Raw genomic sequence first — 27022 nt, forward strand, 5'->3', positions numbered from 1 at the left:
TGACCTGAGCTGAAAGCAGATGCTTAACGACTGAACCACCCAGGCACCCCAGCAATCCAAATCTAAAGGCAAGTTAAAACAATAATACAGAATGGCTAGCAGAATCCTAAGGATGTTTTGATATGAGCAAATGAGGCAATCTAATTCACTATGTTAACAGATTAGAAAAGAAAAATTATATGACAGTCTTAATATATGTTGCTGAAGAAAACATTTGCAAAAAATCAATTACCCATTCATGGCAAAATATTACCATCAAACAAGAAAAATAAATACTGTAACTTGAAATAAGATATCTACAAAAAATACTAGAGCAAACATCATTCAAACAAAGAAATAAAACCCTCAAAACCCCAAACATCAGGAAAAATAAACCTCTATTAAATGGGTTAAAATAAAGTAAAACCTGAAATTGCAGAAAGTCCATAGAATAACAATAATAAAAACACATATGAAATTCTAATAAAGTTGTACTCAGAAGAAACTTTATATTATTAAACACTATTATTGATAATTGATCCATTTTGAAAATACATTGTATTCAACAACTCAACAAATGAAGGGGGAAGCAGTAATTTAAACCGAAGGAGACAGTAAAGTGGATAAAAACACAAAGGTAACTTCATATCTTGGCTTTATCACTCTAGTAACTATATGACCCTGGGCAAATGATAACATCTTGGTGCCTCAGTATCTTAATCTGTAAAAGCGGATTAATAGTAGTATTTATCTCCTAGAATTGAAAAGTATTTTACTTTTCAAAATAGTACACTTACATTAATACATATAATCCTTATATATGTATGTACATCAGAGGAGCAGAAACAAGAAATTAGTAAGGATAAAACCTAATATTAATGAATTGGAGAACAGAAAAAGCATAACTAATGAATAAATTCAAAAGCTTTTTCTTCAAAAATCATGATGGGGCACGTGGGTGGCTCAGTCGTTAAGCGTCTGCCTTTGGCTCAGGTCATGATTCCAGGGTCCTGGGATCAAGCTCCACGTCGGGTTCCCTGCTTTGAAAGCTTGCTTCTCCCTCTCCCACTCCCCCTGCTTGTGTTCCTTCTCTCACTATATCTCTCTCTCTGTCAAATAAATAAATAAAATTTTTAACAAAAACATAATAATAAAACCACTAGCTAATCTAATTAAGACCAACTGAGGGTTCTAGAGGGGAGGCGGGTGGGGGGATGGGTTAGCCTGGTGATGGGTATTAAAGAGGGCACGTACTGCATGGAGCACTGGGTGTTGTACGCAAACAATGAATCATGGAACACTACATCAAAAACTAATGGTGTAGATCCACACCACCGGTGCTCCATCTCCCACCATGAACCACAACTCCAGCACTTCTTCCCGGGCGCCTACAATGACGTCCCCCCGACCTATGAGATGCTCAAGGAGGAGCACGAGGTGGCTGTATTCGGGGCGCCCCAGAGCTCGGCTCCCGTGACGACCACTGTGATCAACATCCGTAGTGAGACAGCCGTGCCCGACCACATCGTCTGGTCCCTGTTCAACACCATCTTCATGAACTGGTGCTGCCTGGGCTTCGTGGCCTTCACCTACTCCATGAAGTCCAGGGACCGGAAGATGGTGGGTGACATGACTGGGGCCCAGACTTATGCCTCCACCGCCAAGTGCCTGAACATCTGGGCCCTGGTCTTGGGCCTCCTTCTGACCACTGGATCCATTGTTCTTCTGCTGTTTGTCTACACTACCGCCTACAGTGTATTTTTGAAGTCTATGCAGGAGAACAATGGGTACCACTAGGTGCTCATGGCAGGAGACCCAAGTCCTCCACCGTGCACTGCTGGCCCTGTCCCTTAGTGTCCAGCCCTTTACGTTACCACACTTGCCTGCTTACAGCTGAATTCAATAAAGTACACTCGTGTGTAAAAAAAAAAAAAAACTAATGGTGTAATGTATGGTGATTAACATAGCATAATTAAATAAAAAAAAAGAGGGAACATAAAGCACAAACACAATTAGAAATGGAAAAAGGGGAAATTGACACAGATACAGAGAAATGCAAAATACTTAAATAAGTGACTTTGCGCAAACTTGTGCAAATAAATTTCAAAATCTGGATTTAATAGATGATTTTCTAAGAGAATATAAATTAGCTTCATATGAGATTTTTTTTTAAGATTTTATTTATTTATTTGAGAGAGAGAGAATGGAGAGAGAGAGCACGAGAGGGAAGAGGGTCAGAGGGAGTAGCAGACTCCCCGCTGAGCAGGGAGCCCGATGTGGGACTCGATCCCGGGACTCCAGGATCATGACCTGAGCCGAAGGCAGTCGCTTAACCAACTGAGCCACCCAGGCGCCCATATGAGATTTTTTTTAAACTAAATAAACCATTAGTGACTGAAAAAAAAAAAGTCTAGTCTTGAAGCGCAATGCATTTCCTCCAAAACAAGCACCAGCTTCAAAGAGCTTTAGTGGGCAATTTTGCTCAAAGATTCAAAAAATAATTCATTCTGAAAGCCTTTCAACTGTTTTTGAACATAGGGAAAAAAATAAAACTAAGATTGATCTCGCTTATGTATATAACTACAAGAATCCTAAAAAAAAATCAGCAATTAGAATCACAGAACTGTACCTCTGAAACAAATAATACATTATATGTTAAAAAAAAAGAAGATAGTAAGAAGGGAAAAATGAAGGGGGGAAATCGGAGGGGGGAGATGAACCATGAGAGACTATGGACTCTGAGAAACAAACTGAGGGTTTTAGAGGGGACGGGGTGAGGGGATGGCTTAGCCTGGTGATGGGTATTAAAGAGGGCACGTTCTGCATGGAGCACTGGGTGTTATATGCAAACAATGAATCATGGAACACTACATCAAAAACTAATGATGTAATGTATGGTGATTAACATAACACAATAAAATAAAATAAAAAGAATCTACATGTAAAGAATAACACACTAAGATGCTTTGGGGTTATTATTAAACCCCCAATTAATAACGTTTAATATTAGGAAGGATTAATATAATTTTCCACATTGATAGTTTCAGTGTATAGTTTGATCCTATTGTGTTGATCCCATTTGCATAGACATACAAATTTCCAGAAGGATGCAAAAGAAACAGTTAGACTAAGAAATGAATTCAGGGTGAGAGGAGCAGGGTATATATATTTTTTATATTAAAATAGTTATTTTATTATTTAATTATTTATTTATTTTTTAAAGATTTTATTTATTCATTTGAGACACAGAGATACAGAGAGAGAGCATGAGCTGGGAGACAAGTAGAGGGAGAAGGAGAAGCAGGCTCCCACTGAGCCAGGAGGCTGATGTGGGGCTCGAGACCTGAGCCAAAGGCAGATGCTTAACCATCTGAACCACCCAAGTGCCCCAAAAATAGTTATTTTAAAATGCACCCCCACCATTGCTCAGTTTTGTACTCTTCTCTACTTTAAAGACCTAAGGCTACTTTACTTTCACTAACCATTTGTGGAAAAACACCCAAGTGGTTTGACTTGGCAAACAGGCAGAAAGCTGTTGAAAAATATAACCCTGATTCTTCCTAAGGTTTCTGCATGAAAATCCTTTATTATAGATTGATTTCTTTAACTTTTATGCTCCTGAACTCTTTTTTATAAAATGCAAATACTTTGGGAAATATAATATGCTAACCTAAATTACAACATGATGTCAGTGATGATAGAGTGTTAAAAATGAGCATTGGGAGTAGAGTTTACAGGTTAAGAGTAGGTAATTCATACTAAACAAACAGATTTAAATCTTATTTGTAAAATTTAGTAGCTGTTTGATTTTTTTAAGCTAGATGAAATAAAAAAATTATGAAGTCACTTATTTTGTGTGGTTGCTGATATATTAATAAAACAATGCAAGTATATAGAATAATGCTTTGCATGCATTAAACTTTGGATAGATATGCAGTAAATAGATATAAACTATTATTATTAGAAAGGAAGCAATCAAAATAAATTTATTGAACACTTGCTGTGTGAAATAGGCACCCTATAGAATACACAGACATATAAGATGTGGTCTTTGTTCTGCAGGAGTTTATGGTAAACTTATGGAGATAGCAAATCTGTTTTCCTCTTAATTGTAAACTCAGAACATACAAAGACATGCTAAGTACTGGCAGAGAGTAGAGCTATTAAAAGTGGGAGAGAGCATGCAGAGAGGAGGGGTAGGGAGTCCAAAAATAAATTCCAGGCCTGCCTCATACATGAAATCAAAGCTTAGTTCATGGAAAGGGCCAGGTGTGAGAGAACGATGAAAGCATCTGGAGTTCTGATTTTATTCTCTATTTTTTTTAAATGAAAGACAGCAAGGAGGGTCAGAGGCTATAAGACAAAATTCCAGTTTATCATTTCCACAACACTAGTACAACTGCAATACGGATTTATGATCTGTTTTTTGCAGGCTACATTTTTCATAGTTCTTCTCTAAAGCTGTTAGCATTTAGAAGTAGATTATTTAGTTTCTTCCTTCTCAGTATTCAAAATCTCCCTTATGGAATTAAGTTTATAAAAATTATCTTTTAAATAATAATAATTAATTACAAAAGTCCAACTTATACTGTGCTCTTTGGTGTAGTTTTATCTTTTTATTCCTGATGCCAGACAAATCAGGTTTGCTTTCACAATATAAGCAAGAACATGTTTTTCAACTTCATTGCTCCTATTTAAGCCTTTTAGTACTTCTACATTAAGGTATTTAGCACCATCAATACATCGGTTTTTACAGAAAGATGGGAGAATTCTATGATCTATTATGTAAAAATGTGCCTACACACAGTTAGAGCCTGACCAAATGTACACAAAAGAAATAAGAACAGTGGCAGAAGGCATTAGCTATAATTGAAATACTAGGTCCCAAGGCTGAGAAGAATTATTTTCAGATGCTGAGATGGTGAGGATGAGATTACTAATATAATTCCTGTACCTCTCGGTATTGGTTCAGGACCTAGTACAGGCTTACACTCGTAGATAGAGCTTATCAAATAGAGACGTTTTAGGAAGTAGAAAACAAAGGCAGGTAAACTAAAAAGATCCATAGTAAATGTTATCTCCTTTTTAAAGGTTTTCCTTACCTCTATAACCAGATGTGAGCTCTCTATCGTTTGAACTCAACATAAAATTGTATCTATATATCTTGATAGCAACACTGAGTACAAATTATGTGCTGTTCACTATAAACTATTCAGTAATATGCTTTATCTAATTTAAGTCTTCTAACAATCACACAAGGTAAGAACTACTTTTATCCTTATTTTACAGATGAAGAAAGTAAGATTTAGAGGAAATAAGTAGCTAGCCCACCATTGTACAGTTTGGAAATGGCAAAGCTAAAGTTATAAACCCAAACCTATCTGTAGAGCCAATGCTTTTGATACTTTTACTATGCCACCTCCCAAAATTAGTCTATTTGATCTTGTACTACAGTTATGTGTTTATTATTTTCCTCGTTACAGTATTACAAACTCTTGAGGACAAAGATTATGTTCAGATTTGCCTATGCCATGAAGTTAGCATGGAACTTTAAAAATATTCAAGCCTATTTTAAAACATGGCATTTTGGCAATGCCCTATTCCCATAACTACAGTATAATTACTTGAAAAGAAAGGATTGTATCACAACATAGATTCAGATGAATGAATAAATATTCTGTGAATGATTGACTAAATGAAGATATATCACACTCTCTTGATTACTGAGGCTTTAGAGTAAATCTTAAATTTGTGTAGTGTTAGTCCTCCAACTTTATTCTTCTCCTTCAATATCCTGTTGATTATTCTGGGTCTTTCACCTCTCCATAAAAACTTAAAAGTCAGTTTGTCAATAATTTTAAGAGATTTCAATTGGGATTGCATTAAATCTATAGATCAAATTGGAAGGAACTGACATTTTGAGTCTTTCTATCCATGGTTTTCTAAAGTGCTTCTGTTTCAGTAAATTGAGATTATTTGTATTTGTCTTTCTGTCTTTCTAATTTTGGAGGTAGCATCTTGTCCTGTGACCTCACTTCTCTGACAGATCTAAGAGGAGTTGTTGATTTTTCAGTTTGTTCAGCTTTTTACGTTTTGTTAGGATGGAGTGGCAACTTCCAAGATCCTTATATACTAGACTGAAATCTGGGAGTCCCCATGTGTTGTCTCTTTTCATCTTTGTGATGATGCTATGACTTAGGTGCTACTTTTAGCATTCTCCTAAGGATAAGAGACTTAGGCTCAAATGGTTTATGTGACTTCTTCAAGGTCACAGAGTTACTACTGACAAAGCCAAGACTTGAAATTAAGTCTGCTTAGTTCAAATGTTTGTATTACAGACCTCTGCCCTCTATTATGCTAACATTATTGGCTTAGAAGAGTGTTTTAGAATTAATTACAATTTGGTTTCACTTTCACATCCAATCTAAATCCTGTCTGTATTTTAATCTCTCTTCAAAGTCCCATTCAAGGATTACCTCCCCCAAGAGACTTTCCCAAGCCTTCTCTAAAATCTTGATGTTTGGTTGATGTGGTAAGCAGAATAGTGCCCCATCCCATCCCTGGAAGCCATGAATATGTCAGGTTTAATGGCAAAGAGGAAATATGGTTGCAGATTAGAAATAAGGTTGTTAATCAGCTGACCTTAAAATAGTGAAGTTATCTTGGATTATCAATGTGGGCTCAATGTTATTGCAAGTGTCCTTAAAAGCAGAAGAGGCGGTCAGTCAAAGGAAGATGGGACTATGGAAGAAAGGCACAGACAGGTGCACATTTGCTGGCTTGGAAGATGAAAGGAGTTGCAATCCAAGGAATCCAGAAGACCTCTAAAAGCTGGAAAAGACAAGAAAATGAGTTCTCCACTGTAGTCTCTAGAGTGGAAGGCAGCCTTCTCAACACTCCGATTTCAGCGCAGTGGGACCCATATCAAACTTCTAACCTACAAAATTGTAAGATAATAAATTGTGTTGTCTAAGCCACTAAGTTTGTGGTAATCTGTTAGAGCAGCAAAAGGAACCCAATACACCTGAGCCTTGTGAACTCCTGCTGCAGCACTGATTGTCTTAATCACATATTCTTCAGGTCTTTAGTGAGACATTCTTGTACTGATATCCAGCTTTTAAGGTGCATGATTTCCACCCCCCACAATTAGAATGTACATCTTTTAAAGAAGGGGATATGTTACATCCTTTTGTATCCGTCAAATTAAGTATATTGCTTTTCACACACACACACACACACACCCACACACACACACACACACACACCAAGTTCAACAATATCAGGGATTGTGGCTCCTTACACAGGTAAAAGACACTATATATTTCCTTCAAAACAAACATTTTCCCCCACTTCAATTTCTAGGTGGTTTGAAAAGTCATTATGTGAGAGATTCTTCTCCTCAGTTTCTAATCTAGAGAGGTGAAGACATTTTTATGAGTGATGGTTTCAGGTAGAAGTGTGATATCTGCAGTTCCTTTTTCTCATAGCTGTATGGGAGGCCAGCTATTTTAAAAATCAACATAACTTGAAAAATATCAGCTTACTTTCCAGTTATTAAAGCACAAGCTATGCTTTTGAATGTTTTGCCAAACTTCAACTGAAAATTGGCTCACTTAGAAAAACGCAATTTCCCTGGTTGCCAGGTAGTTATTTATTTATTTTTTTAAATGTGGAATACTGTCTTTGGGGGGACATTTTGAATTAAGAGAGAGAGAGAGTTGTTTAAACAAAATAATCTCTAAATATAACCAGTAATTACTATCAGGACTTTAAGTTTCTTTAACAATACTGATTTTCGGGCGCCTGGGTGGCTCAGATGGTTAAGCGTCTGCCTTCGGCTCAGGTCATGATCCCAGGGTCCTGGGATCGAGTCCCGCATCGGGCTCCCTGCTCCTTGGGAGCCTGCTTCTCCCTCTGCTTCTCTCTCTCTCTCTCTCTCCCTCTCTCATGAATAAATAAATAAAATCTTTAAAAAAAAAAAAACAATACTGATTTTCGTGCAATTTAATCTGCAGTTGCCATGATGTTAACTATCTCATAATAACTTCAATGAAAGTCTGCAGGGACCCAGATATTATGCCATTTATAATGAAAGATAAAATGAGAAAATTCATAAGGATGCAGGTCCAAAAATAATCCATTATGATACCAATTTGATGACACAATGAATATGATGGCCCAACTATTACAGTGTAAGTCTTTGGATAACACACATTGAAGGGCATAATTATGAAAGGATGACAGTACATATTGTACATATATTAGAGTTATACTGTTATGAAAAAAAGTTAAATAATGGCTCATATATCAATACATGATCCACAGAAATGCTAAGACCAGGCCTCATCTTAATGGTGTTGTAAGCATCAGTGAGAAGTAGGATACCTGACAGAGAGTGGCATGTGAGCCAATCAACAGTGCTACCAAGCTTCATTAGGCATGAACATGGAGGCTGACAAATCCTTCATGGTGGCATATCTCTGTTCAACATGGCCTATATTCAAAAGTCCCATGAACTTCCTGAAATTGTATACACAATTTTATGTGGAAATGCATATAAATTTTCAAAGGTGGTGGTAGTATTTGTCCCGGTAATTTTCATGAGATTCTCAAAGGGTCATTGATCCAGAAAAGTTTAAAGCTCTGGTGCAGGAGACCTTGTCTCTTTCAAAAGGCAAGCAATAAAACTACTGGAGATCTAGAGCACTAAGTATTGCCATTCATTATCTACAGATATCGAAAATGAAGGGGAATACACTTGTGATGAGCACTGGGTGATGTATGGAATTGTTGAATCACTATATTGTACACCTGAAACTAATATAACACTGTATGTTAACTAACTGGAATTAAAACAAAGACTTGAAAACAAATAAAAGGAAGGGGAATTGCAAAGACAAAAGTGCATGCTCAGGTAGGAGCAGATTGAAATAACAACATACTGTTATTTTTTAATGAACATTGTATCAGGAATTTTATGAAACTATGGAGTATAAATTCCCTCCTTAAAAATACTCCCTGATTTTCTGTAAGGATTCAAGATATAAACCAGGTCATTGTTGGCTAAAAGAACCAGTTAGAACACCGGAAAGCAGAGTCTGGTCAGTGATGAGTCAGAAGCCAGATAGGCGAAAAAAAACCAAGAGTTTATAGCACAGCCCAAATTAATACAAGTTATACAAACAGTAGTCAAGAAATCCATTGATGAAGTAACAGAGTAAGGTAAATTATCAAATGGTCACACAAAGAGTAAACAGAAGCCCTAAATGAAGTGGAAGAGAAAGAATATGTCAGACCAGCACAAGGCTAGCTGCATAGCACTGACTGGAGAAAATGACTACTATTATTGAACACTGGCCAGGCACTCTACATACATTATCTCTACTGTTATCACCATTTCCTGTCAGATAGCTTTTACATCCATTTTAGATAGAAGGAAATAGAGGCTTTATTAGTCGGCTGGGGCTACCATAACAAAATACCATAAACTAGGTGGCTTAAATAACAGAATTTCTCACAGTTCTAGAGATTTAAAGCCCAAGATCAAGGTGCTAGCTTGTATTTTTGCTCCTGGTGAGGACTTTCTTATGGCTTGCAGAGACCTCCTTCTCACTATGACCTCACATGATCTTTTACACCCACACATGCATGAATGCACATACACATGTGCACATGCACACACACCCACACAGACACAATCTCTTCCTCTGCTTATAAAGTCATTAATTCCGTCATGGGGACTACACCCTGATGTTCCAATCTAACCATAATTACCTCCCAAAGGCTTCATCTTTAAATATCATCACATTGAGGGTTAAGACTTCAACATATGAATTTGGGGAGACACAAATGTTCAGTCCATAAGAGAGGCCCAAGTTCACACAGCTAGTAAGGGAGTTTTCCATCCTGCAATCTCTTTCCTTGTGTTTCACCTCTTTATTTCTATCTTTAAATGGTTCTTGTTACTAATAAAAGGTTTTTTTTAATGTTTGCCCTCATGTTGCTTGACTCTCTCTTGTACTTGACATTGTTAACTTTTCTAGCCCTTATTTAATCAGTATTCTTGGAATATGTGCCTAACCTTAGGCTATGTTTGTTAAAGTTACCAAAATGAATAAGACACAGTTCTTGCTCACAAAGAGGTTGCAATCTAGTGGGGGTGGAGGATGGGGTAGGGTGGGAGAAACAGTTAAGAAAACAGAAAAAAAAAGTAAGAAACGGGGTACAAGTTACAATGGTAGCATTTCTTTCTGATCAAGGAAGTCATTTTATGGTAAATGAAGTACAGTGATGGGCTCAGGTTCATGAGATTCCTGGTCTTACTGTGTTTGTCATTACCCTTGAAGCAGTTGGTCTGATAGAACAGTGGAACAGCCCTTTAAAGAATCAATTATGATTCCATCTGTGCGGTGAGGGTAACATTCTCCAGGATGCAAATTATGTTCTGTACGGGTGAACTACATGGTCCTGTTTCCCCCATAGACAAAATTCATGGGTCCATGAAACAAATTATTCCAAGTAATTTACAAGCAAAAGTTTTGTTTACTTTTTCATCATTTTGGGCTTTGCTAGTCTAGAAGTCTTAGTTCCCAAGGGAGAAGAGCTTCCACCAGGGGACAAGACAATGTTTCCATTAAACTGGTAGTTGAGACTTCTACCAGCCCCCTTTGAGCTTCTGGTGCCACTGAATCTACAGTCAAAAAGGATTACTATACTAGCTAGGTGTAGGATAGTGACTATCAAAGGAAAATTTGGGGTTGCTCCTTCACAGGGAGAAGGGTAAGGAGGAATATGTCTGACATGCCGAATATCCTCTGATACAAAACTATTTTAAAAGTTTACCAAAAACAAAAACAAACAAACAAAAACCAAACGAAACCAAACAAAACAGAAAACATCAATGCAGGCAGTACTGCTAATGGCCTAGACCCTTCACAACTGAAGGCTTTGATTATTCACCCTACCAGGCAAAGATCAGTCAAGGTGCTTATTGAGGACAAAGGAAATATTCAATAGGTAATGGATGTAATAAATTATAAATCCTTGCTATGACCACACAACCAATTGCAGAAAGGAGGACTATTATGATTATTTTTTTCTAATTTGGATATTGATGTATTTTAAGTATATTAACCATTTCTGAAATTACTCTCCTATTTCTCTACCATCTAACAGAAGGTATAGTAATAGTAGTTAACCTTAGATCTTAACTATTTAAGTTACAGGACATCAAGGGCATAGAGGGTTATGGGCTGAATGGTGCCCCCCAATTTATATGTTGAAGTTCTAGCCCCCAGTACCTCAGAATATGACTGTATTTGGAGATAAGGCCTCTAAAGAAGTGATTAAGTTAAGTGAAGCTGTTAGTGTTTGCCCTAATTTGTCATCCTTATAAAAAGAGGGCATTTGGGCACAAAAAGAAGCATCAAATGTGTATGTGCACAGAGGAAAGACCATATGAGGACACAGTGAGAAGGTGGCTATATCCAAGCCAAGGAGAGAGGTCTCAGAAGAAACCAGACATGTTGATCTTAGACCTCTAGCTTCCAAAATTGTGGAAAAAAATTCTGTTTAAGCCATTGAATCTGTGCTACTTTGTTACGGCAGCTGGAGCTGACTAATGCAGGGAATATGATTCAGTTAGAAGATGAATGAATGAATGAATGAAAGAAAGAATATTACCCAAAGATGGGTAAGTATCCTCTTTTAGTTAATTTTTTTCCCCAGTGGTTTGAAGGATAGTTGAATCATGCTGTTATTCTTTTTATATGGAAGATAAACATGATGAAGAGAGGTGTATATGGATGCCATGTTGACAAGGGTCAGCCTTTGGTTGTTTTGTTCTGTATCAAGGAGGAACTATACTTCTAGAATTCCCTTCACTTCTCTTCACAGAAAAAATTCTGTGATATTTGGAAGGTGGAAGTAAAACAGCAGTCATCATGCTCTCAAGGCTGGTGTAGGTATAGGGGTCCAGGAACCATTTCAGCTACTGCACATTGTGGCTGATCTGCTGACTCACTTTGTTAGCTTAGAACAGCAGCTGGGCATGCAGGTACTCTAGATCCTACCAGATCTCCTTCAGCTTCCCTGTGTGCTGGGCTAGGCACATGTGCACCTCCATGGTAAAAGTTGCCAGTTCCTTCTGCAAGTCACCTGTGTTGATGAAATCAAAGGCAGTAAAAGACAGACATGGGCTCCAGTTTGTCCTCTTTGCTTTCCATTAGTCCTTATGTATTACAGTCTGCCCTAATACTCTTCAGCAACCAGTAATAGTTTCCTTCTAAAATATGGCCATGTTGATCCTTAGCAACATTAGACCCATCATCAGTTATTGAGGCATCAACCTTCCATAGTCTTGTGCATCAGCTCCCATAATTGCATAAGATCCAATACATATAATAAATCTCTTATTCTATATCACTCAGAGAGGTTCTGATTCCCTGATCAAATCCTAATATACTCTGCTTTGAATCTCAGCCTCTCAACACCCACATTTTACTAGGTTTCTCCACATCTATGTTTGTGCCACTTACAACTTGGTGAATATCTTTAGAGAAAAATCTACTTGAACTGTGAGACTTACTTTTCCACTCCTTCCTTTACTTTGGGATCTTTGCCAGTCATTTATTGGATGCTTTCATAGGTGTGAGCTCCAATTTTTTCTCTCTCAATCTCATGAGACTGCCAAAAAACTTTGCAGACCCTTCTGACTCTTAACAACCACTTCTACACAGCTGCTTTACTTTCACCAGCCCTTCTATTCATGCCTTTTGTGAACCAGCAAATTCCTTGAGTAAAATACAAGTTAAAATGTTTGGCATATGCAGGGCAAATTTTCTCTTTTCTCTTCAATTTTGATTCCTCAATTCTGTCTTCCTTGGTAGCTCTCTGATACCTCTAAACAGGAGGGTTGTTTTTTTGTAGGTTTTTTTTTCCAGGGTTTTTAAAATTATTTTCTTTCAAGATTTTGCCCAAACAACATTTCTCCTATCAGTTTCTTTAAAAACTGCCCTTTCTCCACCTACGGCAGACAGTGGCTCCATCATTGATATTTCAATAACACTTTGCACATGGCTTTTTTGTACTTTACCTTACTCTACTATTATTATCTGTTAACACGTCTATAGCCCCTATTAAAATGTGAATTGCTTCAAGGTGAAAATTATCTGATTCAACTTGCATCCCTGATCCAATGCACAATGTCTGGCACTTAGGATGGTTCAATGTTTAGTGAAGGAATGGGTGAATTATATATAAATGTTTAATAAATGGTTCTTCACTGACTCTAGAAGCTGACATTTCTGTTTCCTTTTTTATGTTTATAATTAATACATGCTATTTTAAATTATATTGGTACTTGAGGGAGGCAGCATCTAAAATTCCTCACTTTTTATTTATCTATTTAATACCTGTCGATTCCATAATAGCTTATAAAGTTTTTCAATGAATCAACACATTTATTCAAAAAGAATAAGCAATAGGATTTTGAGAAGAAAATAATAATTTTAAATGCTCAATTGTTGTTTTAATGACAAAACAAAGAGAATGGCACTGAACTTTAAGATTTCATGAGAATAAAATAATCATAGGTATCATCTAACCACTCCTTCCTCTGTAAGACCTTATGAACCATTTTTTGACTTTTTATGACTGTCTACCTTCCCAGAGTGCCAGATGGAGTAATCTATTCATGTTAACTGTGAGGATGAACAATTCAGTCAATCATCTGGAATCTTTGTCTAACCAACACAAAGCATCTGGATATTTAGAAACATCTAGATGATTGACTACATTTTTCATTTTGCATCCAGATGTCTTGGTATCATGTAGACACAGTCTATTGCTCACAACAATATAATCGTGGTGTAAACATTAACAAAAGAGTTATGATTTACATTATTCCTTATGACTGAAATACAGTTTTTTCATGTTTCTAGTGTTGACTAAACATCATTAAACTGAAACCATACTATGCACAAACACTAAGAATTGTGAATATATCAGGAAAAAAAAATTTGTTTCCTGAGAAACTTCATAAATCAGATGATGTTATTTGCTCATGTCCTTGCCATATGTATATATTGCCATATTTTGAGCTTGCCCAAAATATAAAAATAACACAGTAGGGACACAACATTTGTGACAAAGAAGAGTACATCCAGTGGGTACAACATGGCTACGACTCCAAACAAGAAGGATCTACAGGACTCTCAAATTCACGTCAAAATGAGTTAACACATTTTGAGAAAATTACACTCCTTTAACTTATCAAGTGAAAAGAATGAAATATAATTGAAGGAAAACCCTTAAGGTATTCATGAGGCCTTTGACTTGTACAAATTGCTAAACTAGCCTGTTGTTTGCATTTAATATATGTAAATTTATAAGAGCAACAACCTTTCCAATTTATTTTTTAGTTTTTGGAACCAATCACATAACCTGTGATGAATCTAATTTCCAACTTTGTAAACTTTCCTGGGGTTGACTTACTGTTAAAGTACTTTACAGTAAGGCTGACCAAATCTGTCATACAGGCAGTAGTAATAGCTGTATATAATGAAGTCACTCATTTGCATGTCTAGATATATAAATTTATCCTTAATCACATGACAAATGATCTCATAATTTACAGTGTGTGTAGAGTATACGATTTTAGATTAATTTCATAATGTTACATTGTTTAAAGGTCCTTTGTTCCCTGTGGTTATATATCTACCTAGTAAAAATCTATAACATATGACTTTGTTCTACAAACCATTAATTTATAATCATTTTACATATGTCAGTTTTGATAATTATGGTGCTGTACAATCTGTAGCAGCTGACAATACTTTGGCAGAAGCAGCCATTATTATTATTATTATTTACATGCCAATTTCAGCTTTGTTTTTATTTTCATTGCATTCACAATTATCTTCTTGGGTTATTTTCATCCCACTGAATAAGAATGGCTACTCTTATTTGATCTGTGTCATTACCAGTGAATGTAGTGTTCTTCAGCAATTTAGTTTTTTTAAGTTAAAATAAGATCTTTTTCCTCATTGGGTGAGAAATACTGAAGTTTTGTTTGAGTTTAAGTCACATAAAGAACTTAATATTGCTTTATATTATTTAGTCACCTTTGGTCATCCTTCCTTAAGTTACATTTTGACAGTCTTCCCATTAGAAATTGCACTAGAAATCCTCAGTGAAGTTGGGTTTTGAGATACAAGTGAGGAAAAGGAAAAGACAAGTACAACAAGGTGTTTACCTTCATTATTTTCCTATAAGTTCATATCCTGCTATTGAAATAATTCATATATTTTAATCCTAATTATTATCTAATGCATATTTTTATCTGTCAGGTTATTACTGATTATTATTTATATAACACAGTTTACTTGATTCATGCAAAAGTGGAGGGCGTTATAGATTGAATACATAATTATACTTTGGTTAGAATATTGATGAATTATTTTACAAACAGATTTGTCATACACAACAGTGAGAATTAAATGTCAGGTAGACCTCCAGGGTTGAAAGCTTCCTGTAAGCTCTCAAAACTTAGATTATGAATTAGAAGTGCAGGTAGGTTGGGTGTGTTACTTTCTTTGTAAGAAAAGATATAATCCTGACAGTTCCAAATTCACAAGAACTAATAGCATTTCAAAACTGATTCTCAGAATAATTAAATCAAGAGAAAAACTACAACAGTTAGTCCAACTATTCGGTATCAAGCAAACAAAATTTTAAAAATGCCTTCAATATTTTCTCTTTTCAACTGGTTCTTGAGATTATGTCTCTCACTCTCTCTCTCTCTCTCTCTCTCTCTCTCTCTTTCTCTCTCTCTCTCTCTCTCTCTCTCTCACACACACACACACACACACACACACACACAATCCATCTGACCATTACTAATAGTTACTCTGGAAGAGTGTGTTGAAGACTGGGCATGTCAAATAATGGCTGTCTCTCTCCAGTTCCAATTTTTACTGCTAGATCTAAAGCTGATGTTGTGCTGCCACAGTAGAATGTTTATCATGATCCAGCCCACGGACATCCTGGTTACACCAGTGGTTAGCAAAATACTTCATGATCTTTATGCCTAAATGATGCCTGATAGCTCAGGTTTCATTATCACTCCAGGAAACAACTTCTTCCTACTCTTTCCATGACCTTGGATGATAAAAATACATAAAGGGGAGTCTAAAACCTTCTGTATCTAAAAGGAAATGACATCTTTTAAAATGATCTCATCTCTTTCTGCAGAAAATAGAGTCATTATCCTCCCTTCTCCTCCCTTAGCTGCAGCCATTTTCTGCCCTCCCATATGTGAGGCCACCCATGACATGTAAAATTTAGTGAAGGTAAATTCAGCTCACTCGATGAATGACCACACAAAAAAGAAAAGAAAAAAAAAAAAGAAGCTGATCAAGCCCAATCACTGCTTGTGCACTGAAACTAAAACAGCCAGGAGAAGAAACATCAACCAGAGTGCACTTCCACACAAGGAGAGTGAGAACTCTCACAGGGAGTGGGAAAGTGACATGGGGAAGAACTGCCTGCAGGCAGAGGGTAGAGAAGGAACTAAGACAATTTGGACTTCTAAGCAACAATCCACCCAGAGAGATGTGACTATGAAAGCTAACTGTTGGATAAACAAAGGAGATGGAAATTTACTTTTAAATTAATCTGCATTTAATTTGAGAACAAGCATGGTCATGGTGATAGATCACTTGTCTAGTAGTCAGGCTCCTTGGATCTGTAACTCTGCTACAAACTCTGGTAAATTGCTTTGGCACTTAGTCCTTCACAAAGATAATGGCAACTATCCTTTCCTTTGTTCCCAAGATGTTTTCAAGATAAACTCTTATATTCAAGGAGCTAACAATTGAGTAGCAAGACCACTCACACAGTATAAATAGCTGTTTTTTAGGCAATATAGGGCTCATGCAATATGAATAATAAAGATAGCAGACTGGGGACCCACACAAAGTAGCAATTATTTCTTGCCAAGGAGAAACAGGGAAGACTATTCAGAAAAAGGAAATTTTATGTGAACTCTGAAGGGTGTTTTGGATTTCAAAAAACAAAGATGTAGAAAGGGCCTTTCAAAAGAAAAATACATAGGCAGAACAATGTTAATGTCTGATTTATGGAATGGCAAGTAATCTAGTTCGGCTAGAAGGGAAGCATTTGGGGATAAAGTTAGAAAATGTAGGTTAAGATCAAATATAAGAATTCCCATACTAGGCTAAGGAATTTGGACTATATTCATTTGGTAAGGAGAAAGCATATATCTTGTGGTATTGAACAAAATGGCTGAAGCCTTACTTTTGTAACTCTGAACAGATTGGAATAGGAATACACTGGAGGTCAGGTTACAAAGGTATTGGGATATGTTCAGATGTGAGGTATTAGAAAATTAAATAGAAATAATGGTAGTGAGAATGAAAATAAGAGAGGAGAAGAGAAAGAGGGAGAGAGAAAGAGATGCTTTAGAGATAAAATTAATAAGAAATTTGGATTGACTAGTGTGGTTTGAGGTAGAGTGAGAATATTAAAGATAACTCATGAATTTATGAACCTGGGGATATGGAAAATGTAAATAATTAAATGCAGAAATCTGAACATAAGTATAGTAAGCCAACTTTTGGGTTTGTTGAGTTTTAGGTTTTAACACTTATCTAGGTGAAAACATTTAAATGTTCATTCAGCATTTGGAACTGTGGTTCTGAGACCTAAAGAGGGAAGCTGTTACTGAAGTTATAAATCAGAAAAATTATTTTAAAAGAGATGATATTTGAAATCATACACATGGATGAAATTGTTATAATGGAGATTATTTAAAGAGAATTGAAGGGACAAAAGACAGAATTTTAGGTCATATCTACAATATAGGGAACAGGAAAAAATGGATTAACAGAAGAGACAGAGACAAATGACCACAATAGTTGAAGAATTCAGAAAGCTGAGGAATTATGTGAGCCAAGAGAGCAGGATAATTTCAAAAAAAAGGGGTTACTGTAATGTGTTGTATTGATTGCAGAGAGGTCAAGCAGAGTAAGGGCTAAGAAAAGACTGAAATTTCGTGTTTAGGAGATTAGTGACTTAAAAAAATAGTTTCAGTAGAGGGTGGGGGAGAAGTAGCCTGACCATAAGTGGGTTGAAAAGTAGATGGTAACAAGTAGAAGTAAATACAGATTATATTTTTGAGATGGTTGGTGGTGGAAGGCAGGCTAGATTTATGCCATAAGCTTCAGTGAACAGCAGTTCATAGAAAAAGTCTTTATTAGTTTTATTATTTTTGTTTGTCTTCCTTTTGGTTTCTCCTAGACCAGAGTACATTAGTGGGCACAGGGAAATACCAAAGATGAATGAGAAAAGGGGAAAATAGATAAAATAATGGTGCCAAAATAGAACAAAAAGAATGGGCAGATGGATTAATGTTGGAAAGGAACAAGGACACATTTTCCTCACAGATAAGACAAAAGGAAAAGATAATGAAGGAAAATCCAGAGAAGCTTTGAGATGAAGGTGGGGACAAGAAGTGAATTCATGCAAGGTGTTTTTTTTTTTCTTTCTCAATAAAGTAAGAAATTTAGTTATTTATTGAGTGAGGAAATAGAGTTTTGGCCGAAGATTTAAGGAAAGTGGAAATGATTTAGAATAACTGTTGCAGAGATTACAGAATGGCATCAGAAAAGATAAATGAAAGAATACTTGAACAGCAGTGAAAGACCAAATGAAGGCAAACCTAATCAGTACAATTTTCTGACTTTCTTTACCAATGCTCAGCAACCTATATAAAGTGCAGAGAAAGCAGACATTAGAAAATTTTCAGTTTAGTGGCACCTGGGTGGCTCAGTCTGTTAAGTGTCTGCCTTTGGCTCAGGTCACGATCTCAGGGTCCAGGAAGCCAGCTTCTCCCTCTTCTACTCCCCCTGCTTGCACTCCATGCACTCTCTCTCTCTGTCAAATAAATAAATAAAATCTTAAAAAAGAAAATTTCAGTTTAGTATTCTATGCAGCAAATATGCAGAAAGCCAAGGGGACTAAGAATTCTAATGTGCTATGAAAAATACTATTTAAATGTTTGACTGCGGTTTCCAGAACAAAGCTAATGAAACTAAAAGTGGAGTGTTATTTGAAAAGTAGGAAGGATTTAAATGACATTTAGTCATGATGATATTTAAGTATTAGTTTAGTAAATATAAGGATGTCAAATATAAGGAGGTTACAACATAGAAAGCAGAATTTCAGGGAGAGGAAAAGATGGTGGAAGAGTAGGGGAACCTATTCCAACTGGTCCCCAGAATTGAGCTGGATATCTACCAGACCACTCTGAATACCAACAAAATCAGCCTGAGACGTAAGAAGATCTGGATGTCTACAAACAGAATATCGCAGGTGGTTGGTTTCGAGGTAGGAAGAGGGGAGCCATGATTCTGTGGGCAGATATCAGAGGATAAAGAGCAGCGGGAGGGAGCCTGGCTGTGGAGATCCTATGCTGCCCATGAGTGATAGCCTCCTGCGCTGGGGACAGGGCACAGGCTCACAGGCCGGTAGTGGTGGGGAAAGGACTTTAGGGCAGGCCCCCCTCACCACGTAAACCTGGAGCAGCAGGGCTGCATGTGCAAACTGTGGGCGGCTGACATTTCTAGAAGCACAAAGGGCAGAGATGTGCCCCGACCTGGAGACAAGGACTGGGAGCCATGCTGAGGGGCACACAACCCAGGATGCTGCAGTTTATAGCAGCAAGACAGAAACGGAGATAGTGTGGCCTGGAGAGCTCACTGAAGAACAGACTGCAATCTCTCTGCTCTGAGGCAGAGGGTTGGTAATGGTGTTTTCTGCTCTGACTCTAGGAAGAGATGTGGAAAGCCATGAAGGAAAGCAGCTAGAGAACAAAAGCCCCCCAAAAATGGTTCCCACTGAGCACATCCCCTGCCACAGGGGGCAGGTCAACTCTGCCCAAACAGGGTTGCCTGAGTAACAGTGTGGCAGGCCCCTCCCCCTAGAAGACAGCCTGGGAAAACAAGAGGTCAGCAACCTTAAGGTCCCTCAAAAACAGGTGCATCTTGCTTGGGTTGTGGTCAATAACTTGAACTCTATACATTCCCTCAACCATCCCTCAACAGAATGACGAGGAGGAGGAACCCCCAAAATAGGAAAGACTCAGAGATTATGACTTATGCCACAGATTTACAAATGGATTCAGATATAACCAAGATGTCGGAAATGGAATTCAGGCTAGCAATTGTGAAGACAATAGCTAGAATGGAGAAATCAATTAATGGCAACACAGAGTTTCTAAGGGCAGAAATGAAAGCTGAATTGGCAGAACTCAAAAATGCTAGCAAGGAGATCCAATCTAATCTATATAATCTAAAAATTTTTTTTCTTATTCTTTTTTTTTTTAGGGCTTTATTTTAATTTTTTATTGTTATGTTAATCACCATATATTACATCATTAGTTTTTGGTGCAGTGTTCCATGATTCATTGTTTGTTCATAACACCCAGTGCTCCATGCAAAACGTGCCCTCCTCAATACCCATCACCAGGCTAACCCATCCCCCTACCCGCCTCCCCTCTAGAACCCTCAGTTTGTTTTTCAGAGTCCATCATCTCTCATGGTTCGTCTCCCCCTCTGACATACTCCCCTTTTTTAAAGATTTTATTTATTTATTTGAGAGAGAGAGAATAAGAGACAGAGAGCATGAAAAGGAGGAGGGTCAGAGGGAGAAGCAGACTCCCTGCTGAGCAAGGAGCCCAATGCAGGACTCAGTCTTGGGACTTTAGGATCATGACCTGAACCAAAAGTAGTCACTGAACCAACTGAGCCACACAGGCACCCCTAGTCTAGAAAATCTAACAGCTAGGGTAAGTGAGGCAGAAGAATGAATCAGTGACCTGGAAGACAATTTAATAGATAAAAAGGGAAAAGAGGAGGCCAGGGAAAAACAACTCAGAAGCCATGAAAATGGAACCAGAGAAATAAGTGACACGATGAAAAGTTCCAATGTCAGAATTATTGGAATCCCAGAGGGGGAGGAGAGAGAGAGAGGGGACTTGAAGATATATTAGAGCAAATCATAGCTGAGAACTTCCCTAATCTGGGGAAAGAAACAAATATTCGTGTCCTAGAGGCAGAGATGACCCCTCCCAAGATCAAGGAAAACAGGCCAACACACTGGCATGTAATAGTAAAACTCGCAAATCTTAGAACTAAGAAAACCATCTTAAGGGCAGTTAGGGGGAAGAGATTCCTTATATACAGAGGGAGGAACATCAGAATAACATCAGACCTAACCACAGAAACCTGGCAAGCCAGAAAAGGCTGGCAAAACATATTCAGGGTACTTAACAAGAAGAACATGCAGCCAAGAATACTTTATCCGGCAAGGCTGTCATTTAGAATGGACAGAGAGATGCAGAGCTTCCAAGACTGGCAGAAATTAAAAGAATATGTGACCACTCAGCTGGCCCTGCAAGAAATATTAAGGGAGGTTCTATAAAAGGAGAAAAACCCCAAGAGTGATATACAACAGACATTTACAGGGACAGTCTATAAAAACAAGGTCTTCACAGGCAACATGATGACAATAAATTCATGTCTTTCAATAATCACTCTCAACGTGAATGGCCTAAATGCTCTCGTAAAATGGCACAAGGTTGCAGATTGGATAAAAAGACAGGACCCACCCATATGCTGTTTACAAGAGACTCATTTTGAACCTAAAGATACATCCAGACTGAAAGTGAAGGATAGAAATCCATCTTCCATGCCAATGGACCTCAAAAGAAAGCTGGGGTAGCAATTCTTATATCAGACAAATTAGATTTTAAGCTAAAGACTGTAGTTAGAGACACAGAAGGACACTACATCATTCTTAAAGGGTCTATCCAACAAGAAGATCTAACAATTGTAAATATCTATGCCCCCGACATGGGAGCAGCCATCTACATAAGCCAACTGTTAACCAAAATAAAAAGTCATATTGATACGTTAAATTTAGGAGACCTCAATACTCCACTCTCAGCAATAGACCGATCATCTAAGCAGGAAATCAACAAAGAAACAAGAGCTTTGAATGACACACTGGACCAGACGGACCTCATTGGTATATAGAGAACATTCCACCCTAAAACAATAGAATACTCCTTCTTCTCGAGCGCACATGGAACTTTCTCCAGAATAGACCACATACTGGGTCACAAATCAGGTCTCAACCAATACCAAAAGACTGAGATTATTCCTGGCATATTCTCAGACCATAATGCTTTAAAACTGGAACTCAATCACAAGAAAAAAATTGGCAGAAATTCAAACACTTGGAAGCTAAAGACCAGTCTGCTCAAGAATGTTTGGGTCAACCAGGAAATCAAAGAAGAACTTAAACAATTCATGGAAACCAATGAGAACAAAAACACATTGGTCCAAAACCTATGGGATATTGCAAAGGCAGTCCGAAAGGGGAAATACATAGCCATCCAAGCCTCACTCAAAAAAAATAGAAAAATCCCAAATTCACCAACTAACTCTACACCTTAAAGAACTACAGAAAAAGCAACAAACGATGCCTAAGCCACGCATTAGAAGATAAATAATTAAGATTAGAATAGAGATATATGAATTAGAAACCAGAAACATAGTAGATCAGATAAATGAAACTAGAAGCTGGTTCTTTGAAAGAATAACATTGATAAAGCACTGGCCTGACTAATCACAAGAAAAGAGAAAGGACCCAAATTAATAAAATTATGAATGAAAGGGGAGAGATCATGATTAACACTAAGGAAATAGAAACAATTATTAGAAATTATTATCAACAACTATATGCCAATAAACTGAACAATCTTGATGAAATGGATGCCTTCCTGGAAACCTATAAACTGCCAATACTGAAACAGGAAGAAATTGACAACCTGAATAGGCCAATAACCAGTAACGAGATTGAAGCAGTGATCAAACACCTCCCAAAAAACAAGAGTCCAGGGCCTGATGGATTCCCTGGGGAATTCTACCAAACATTCAAAGAAGAAATTATACCTATTCTCCTGAAGCTGTTTCAAAAAATAGAAACAGAAGGAAAGCTTCCAGACTCATTCTATGAGGCCAGCATTACCTGAATCCCCAAACCGGGCAAAGATCCCATCAGAAAGGAGAATTTCAGACCGATATCCCTGATGAATATGGATTCCAAAATCCTCATCAAAATCCTAGCTAATAGGATCCAACAATACATTAAAAGGATCATCTACCACAACTAAGTGTGATTTGTCCCCAGGATGCAAGCGTGGTTCAACATTCACAAATCAATCAGTGTGATAGAACACATTAATAAAAGGAGAGAGAAGAACCATATGATCCTCTCAATTGATGCAGAAAAAGCATTTGACAAAATACAGCATCCTTTTCTGAATAAAACTCTTCAGAGTATAGGGATAGAGGGAACATTCCTCAAGTTCATAAAATCCATCTATGAAAAACCCACAGCAAACATCATCCTCAATGGGGAAAAGATGAGAGCCTTTCCCTTAAGATTAGGAACAGGGCAAGGATGCCCACTCTTTGCCACTATTGTTCAACATAGTACTAGAAGTCCTAGCAACAGCAATCAGACAACAAAAAGAAATAAAACGTATTCAAATTGGCAAAGAAGAAGTCAAACTCTCTTTTTTCACAGATGACATGATACTTTATGTGGAAAACCCAAAAGTCTCCACCGCCAAATTACTAGAACTCATACAGCAATTCAGTAATGTGGCAGGACACAAAATCAATGCTCAGAAATCAGTTGCTTTCTTATACACTACCAATGCAACTATAGAACGAGAAATTAGAGAAAGAATTCCATTACAATAGCACCAAAAACCATAAAATACCTCCGAATAAACCTAACCAAAGAGGTAAAGAATCTATACTCTAGGAAGTACAGAACAGTCATGAAAGAAATTGAAGTAGACACAAAAAGATGGATAGACATTCCATGCTCATGGACCGGAAGAATAAACAGTGTTAAAATGTTTATGCTAGAACCCTGCAGGCGGCTTTAGCGGAATGGGTGCTTCCGCCCCCAGCTAAACAAGGGCCGGGTCCGGCGCCGTCCAAAGGCAAGGTGGAAGCGGGGTGGGCAGGCTGGAAGCTAGTCCTGGCCCCAAGTAGACCCCCTTTTGGCCAGGTCAACTGCCCCAGCTGCCGCCCCCAGCCCATGACCCCACGGTGCAGCCCAGGCAACAGAGAGGCTGTCCTTGCTGAGGAAGGCTGGGAGGGCACCGGTGGCGAGCTGTCGGCCAGCGAGTGGCCTTCAAGCAGTCCCTTTTGCCACTGCCTTCTGCTCGCCTCTCGCGGCTGTGCATTTCTTCCTTTTCCTTTGTCTCTTACCCCCTTTCTGGTGTGAGGATTATTGGTGAACAAAAATGCAGCCTCAAGATGGCTGATGGCAACAAGGATGTGCAGGTAGACGACTTACTGGCACCAGCCTATGAGGGCTATGAGTCCATGGAGCTCGCTTGCCCGCCAAGAGCAATAGCCACGTAGCCATGGGCGTTGGAACCACATGTTCCTCTGGGGTGGCTAGAAGAGTAATCAAGTCAGAGGATTATATGACTTTTACCTGCCTAGAGAAGAACTATGGATCTACAGTATGGAGCCTGGAAGATGGAAAGAAATTAACAGGGAAGGAGATGTTCCTCCTTCCATGTGAGGAAGCTGTGCTGTGTGTGTAGACAGGGTGCTCTACTTGTTTGGAGGACACCATTCAAGAGGCAATACAAATAAGTTCTACATGCTGGATTCAAGGTCTGTTGACAGAGTATTACAGTGGGAAAGGATTGATTGCTGAGGCATTCCTCCATCATCAAAGGACAAACTTGGTATCTGGGTATATAAAAACAAGTTAATATTTTTTGGAGGTTATGGATACTTACCTGAAGATAAAGTATTGGAAACTTTTGAATTTGATGAAACATCTTTTTGGAATTCAAGCCACCCAAGAGGATGGAATGATCATGTACATATTTTCGACACTGAAACATTTATCTGGCGTCAGCCTATGACTACTGATGCTAGAATGAATGATCTTCACTATCTTAATCTGGCCATATGGGAGTGGAATGAATTAATTCCACAAGGCATATGCCCAGTTGGCCAATCTTGGCACCCACTAACACCAGTTTCTTCAGATCATCTCTTTCTCTTTGGAGGATTTACCACTGATAAACAGCCACTAAGTGGTGCCTGGACTTACTGCATCAGTAAAAATGAATGGATACAGTTTAATCATCCCTATACTGAAAAACCAAAATTATGGCATACAGCTTGTGCCAGTGACAAGAAGTAATTGTGTTTGGTGGGTGTGCCAATAACTTTCTTGTCCATCACAGAGCTGCACACAGTAATGAAATACTTACATTTCCAGTTCAACCAAAATCTCTTGTAAGGCAAAGCTTAAAAGCAGTCGTTTGCTTTAAAGAAATGGTAGCCAACTCATGGAACTGCCTTCCAAAACATGTACTTCACAGTGTTAATCAGAGGTTTGGTAGTAACACTTCAGGATCTTAAGGCTTCATATATAATGCCTCTGATCACCTTGCATGGACAGAAATTCTGTAAACATCAAAAGGTGGCATCATTTGTATAATTATATGCATTGTTGTAGTTTGCAGCTTTTTGGTTTTAATGTGCATGTGAATGGCCTAGAGAACCTATTTTTGTGTCTAAAGTTTACAATAAATATATTTAACACCAAAAAAAAGTCTACGCTACCCAGAGTAATCTATACCTTCAATGCCATCTCGATCAAAATTCCAATGACATTTTTCAAAGTGTCGGAACAAACAATGTCAAAATTTATATGGAATCAGAAAAGACCCCAAATGGCCAAGGAAATGTTGAAAAAAAAAAAAGCTGGGGGCATCACGTTGCCTGATTTCAAGCTATATTACAAAGCAGTGATCACCAAGACAGCATGGTACTGGCACAAAAACAGACATATAGAGCAATGGAACAGAATAGATATGGACCCTCAACTCTATGGTCAAATAATCTCTGACAAAGCAGGAAAAATATGCAATGGAGAAAAGACAGTCTCTTTAATAAATGGTGCTAGGAAAATTGGACAGCCACATGCAGTAGAATGAAACTCGACCATTCCCTAACACCATACGCAAAGATAAACTCAAAATGGATGAAAAACCTTAATGTGAGACAGAAATCCATCAAAATCCTAGAGGAGAACATAGGCAGTAACTTCTTTGACATCAGCCACAGCAAGTTCTTTCAAGATACATCTCCAAAAGCTAGTGAAACAAAAGCAAAAATGAAGTTTTGGGACTTCATCAGTCAACCAAACAAAGAGGCAACCCACAGAATGGGAGAAGATATTTGCAAATCATACTACAGATAAAGGGCTGGTATCCAAGATCTGTAAAGAACTTCTCAAACTCAACACCAAAAAAACAAATAATCAAGTCAAAAAATGGGCAGAATACATGAACAGACACTTCTCTGAAGATGACATACAAATCGCTAACAGACACATGAAAATATGTTCATCATCATTAGCCATCAGGGAAATTCAAATCAAAACCACATTGAGATACCACCTTATACCAGTTAGAATGGCAAAAATTGACAAGGCAAGAAACAAAAGACGTTGGAGAGGTTGTGAAGAAAGGGAAACACTCTTACACTGTTGGTGGGAATGCAAGTTGGTACAGCCACTTTGGAAAACAGTGTGGAGGTTCCTCATAGAGCTACCCTATGACCCAGCAATTGCACTCCTGGGTATTTACCCCAAAGACACAGATGTAGTGAAAAGAAGGACCATATGCACCCCAATGTTCATAGCAGCAATATCCACAATAGTGAAACTGTGGAAAGAGCTGAGATGCCCTTCAACAGATGAATGGATAAAGAAGATGTGGTCCATATATACAATGGACTATTACTCAGCCATCAGAAAGGATGAATACCCAACTTTTACCTCAACATGGATGGGACTGGAGGAGATTATGCTAAGTGAAATAAGTCAATCAGAGAAAGTCAATTATCAT

At 37.8% G+C, this 27022-nt stretch overlaps 2 pseudogenes; both read left to right on the forward strand.

Moving 5' to 3' along the window:
- The first annotated feature begins 1333 nt into the window (after nucleotides 1-1333).
- On the forward strand, nucleotides 1334-1819 carry LOC112825521 (interferon-induced transmembrane protein 1 pseudogene; annotated as a pseudogene).
- Nucleotides 1820-24398: 22579 nt separating this feature from the next.
- Nucleotides 24399-25716, forward strand: LOC112824732 (kelch domain-containing protein 2 pseudogene; annotated as a pseudogene).
- The last annotated feature ends 1306 nt before the right edge of the window (nucleotides 25717-27022 follow it).

The sequence above is a fragment of the Callorhinus ursinus genome, unplaced genomic scaffold (assembly GCF_003265705.2).
Source record: "Callorhinus ursinus isolate GAN/ISIS: 27379988/994484 unplaced genomic scaffold, GSC_fseal_2.0 scaffold67, whole genome shotgun sequence".
NCBI lineage: Eukaryota > Metazoa > Chordata > Mammalia > Carnivora > Otariidae > Callorhinus > Callorhinus ursinus.